Source organism: Lemur catta, chromosome 7 (assembly GCF_020740605.2).
Source record: "Lemur catta isolate mLemCat1 chromosome 7, mLemCat1.pri, whole genome shotgun sequence".
NCBI classification, from domain to species: domain Eukaryota; kingdom Metazoa; phylum Chordata; class Mammalia; order Primates; family Lemuridae; genus Lemur; species Lemur catta.
This window is the reverse complement of record NC_059134.1, coordinates 62,368,798-62,372,348: the sequence shown is the minus strand read 5'-3', so window position 1 is coordinate 62,372,348 and position 3,551 is coordinate 62,368,798.

The window sequence follows — 3,551 nt, the reverse complement described above, 5'->3', positions numbered from 1 at the left end:
AGAAATATCTCTTCAAGACCTGGCTTTCAGTTCTTTTGGGTATATGCCCAGAAGAGTTGCTTTATCACATGGTAATTTTATTTTTAATATTTTGAGGAACTGCCATACTCTTTTCCACAGTGATTATGTCCTTTTACACTCTTACCAACAATGCACAGTGTTCCATTTTTGCACATCCTGTCCAAAAATTTATATTTTGTTTTTTTTAATTTGCATTTATTTTTGTATAGTAGCCATCCTAATAGGTATTAAGTGGTATCTCATTATGGTTTTGATTTTCATTTCCCTTATAATTAGTGATGTTTAGCATTTTTTCATGTGCTTATAAATTTTACTTTTAATAGTGCAAAAATTTTGATTAATCTATCATTTATTCCATCCCTTTTTTTTCTTGAACTTACATTGAGTGATTGATCCTGCAGGCTTACTTCAAAATTATCCCTCTTAAATTATTTGTTCATAGTTTCAGAGTAATTAATCATTATTTCTGGCCTGAGTCTGAACACTTTGACATGTTTACCTCAGCGCTTTTGTCTTCTTTCCTTAGTCTCTCTAAGTCTCTATTTTTTTTATCTACAAAGTGGATACAGTAATAGTGCCTTTTCTCATTGGGTTGTTCTGAGAATTAAATGAGATAATTTATGTTAAAAACTTAACACAGTGAAAAGGATGTAGTAAGGGCTCAACAAATGTTTGCTGTTTGTATGTTATTTTATTGCTGAGATTTCTGTCACTGCTCTAACGCTGTGTCTTCAAATATTTTATATACTTTTTGTCTGGAGCTACTAATTATCCCTATAGTTAGTGCTCCCTCTTGGCACTAGAGGAAGGGTTTCCATTTCTCCCTTGGTTCACTGATCCCATGCTCAGTGATCCCAGGGGTGACTCTGACACCTGCCTCCAGAAGAAAGAAGCATATGGCTTCTCAGTCTCTAGATATAAGAGTCCTGTACAGGGCAGGAACAGTGACATCCCCTCATACCAATATGAGCAGTCTCCAGCCTTCTCTCTTCTTTTTCCTCTTCTCTCAGAATAAGCAAAGTGTTTTTTTAAGCTCTTCCCTACCACTTTCTCAATCCTTCAGCTGATACTGTGATGTAGTAGGTGAGTTTAAGAGCACTGGTGGTGGCAGTGGGAAGGGATTGGCAGGTGTGTGTGTGTATGTGTGTGTGCACACGTATTTAGGAGTATCTGTAAAGTACAGAGACTGAGGTTGAGAGAGAGGAAATGGATGTGTGGGAGGGAGAAAAGGGATTGGCAAGACAAAGGATGGATTGCAGCATGACAAGAGGGGTCAAGAAGACAAGGATTGCAGCATGACAGAACACATGGTGTGGAGTGTGGGCACTGGAAGAGACATCAGTAGGACTTGGTGGTGGACACTGGCTAGAGACAGGAACAGGGAGGCAGAGAGGGGCTAAGAAAAGCACCAGGAGGGTGTGGGGAGAGAGAAAACTTCTTGATTAAAGGTTTGAGAGCAGTTTATAGAGCTGTCAGAATCAGACTGTACCAGGAAAGGAGATATCAGTGGGGGCTATTCATGAATATGGCTCAGGTTTTGATCACCACTTTGTTTTTGGCAAAAGAAGCAAAGCTACTGGAGAAAGATTAATTCGCTAATTCCATGGCTAATTTATTAAAATATTTCCTAAGTACCTACAATGTGCCAAACTCTTTACTTAGTGCTATGAACTCCTTATTCCCAGACTAAGGAGGACTCTTGAGGAAACTCTTGGTAGACTGGGTGTCAGGGGTGTCTAAATCTGAAAAGTCCTCCTCATTTTGTTTTCTGTTCTGCATTTTGTAGAATAGATACAGACATTGAAAAAGGAAGAGGTTGCACCTGGGTGCTGAGACGCTCCACATTTTTGCTACCACATCCACAAGAACATGGGAGATCATATTTACACATGATGCATCACTATATGCTTACTTAAATTTGGATAAAATCTCCAAAATGTTTATAGGGAGTAAAATAAATGGGTAGGTGGGCATTTTTCTTGAGATGTTTATTCATTAAAAAACATGAGTCATGGTGATTACTAGAAGCTTGGAGTGGGTGGGGGAACTGGAGAGATATTGGTTAAAGGATACAAAATTTCAGTTAGGAGGAATAAGTTCAAGAAATGTACATCATGATGGCTATAGTTGATAACAATATATCATATACTTCAAGACTGCTTAGAGAGTAGATTTTAAGTGTTTTAGCCACAAAAAATAAGTATGTAAGGTAACAAGCCCATTAATTAGCTTGATTTTAGCCATTACACAATGTATACATATATCAAAACATCATATTGTACACCTTACATATATATAATTTTTATTTGTTACTAAAAAATAATTTAAAAAACCCATGAGTCACTAAAAACCATTTGCCACTGAATAAAGGGAACCTTTATTCAGCATAGATAACACTGGCTTTGGATTATGAAAACATTTTACATGCTGGCTCTAAGTGCGTGTGAGCAAGAGTGAGGTTATTAGACGTATAAATCTAAATTTGCTCTAATATATGAAGAGGATAAGCCATTTACAGAGTTTGATAGCTTATACATTATTAAAAACAAATTTCTTGTGACAGATTTCCTAACTAATCCTGCTATATATTGTGCAGAAAACAAAGACCACCTTATAAGCAGGGGGTGGGGTGGGGGTGGAGGGGTTGCAGCTATTTTATCAATTATGCACATAGCTTTAGGGTACAGAGCCTGTGCATTTTGAAGAACCTAAGTGGTGAAAAATACTTGACATCTGAAACACATGTACAAGGAAAATGGCAAAGTGAAATTAATACTTGTATAAATAAATGTCCATATAATACAACTAAGCCAAAAAGTAATTCAACTCCTACATAGTTATCTAACAGTTATATCTGATGAGGTCTGTGAATACATTTTAATATGTTGTTATGAAGTTAGGAGAGTCTTATGGATTAAAATTGCATACGGACATAAAAGGTCTTATATAATCCCCTAAAGAGGGAATGGGCATTACCAAAAAATAGAGCTGGTTAGGACTCCCAGGAAGAAAAGAAAACACTAGGAAGAAAAAGCGCACACAGAATCTGGTCAGGAGCTATAGGGAAGAAGTGGATCCATTTCTCCTTAGCCTGGACCAAATCCCTTTGATTCTCACTTCCAGCCCTCCTTGATTTGAGCTGAAACTGACTCCCATCACTTTGCTACTTCCCCGGGGCTTCTGTAAATGATGGACATGATTTCTCTTTGTTTCTGTTGAGATGGGTGGGTGTTTTCAGAGCATTTGAAGGAAGTTTGCCAGCTAGTTCTGACCCAAGCTAAGTCCATGACTGGTGGACCTGCTTGATGTACCATCCCATAGCCCTTGGGTCAGGGTTTTGAGACACCAGGTCCCTCTGAGAGACCTGGTCTCAGGCTATTTTCCTCTCATTGGGCATTTCTATTATCCCTTTTCCTCCTCTTTCTTCCTGGGAAAGGAGTTTCCTTTGGTCATTTTGGATGAAGAATAAGACTTTAATGTTGCCAAATATGCATTAAGGTATTTGCCCCTTGGAAAAAATACCATAGGAT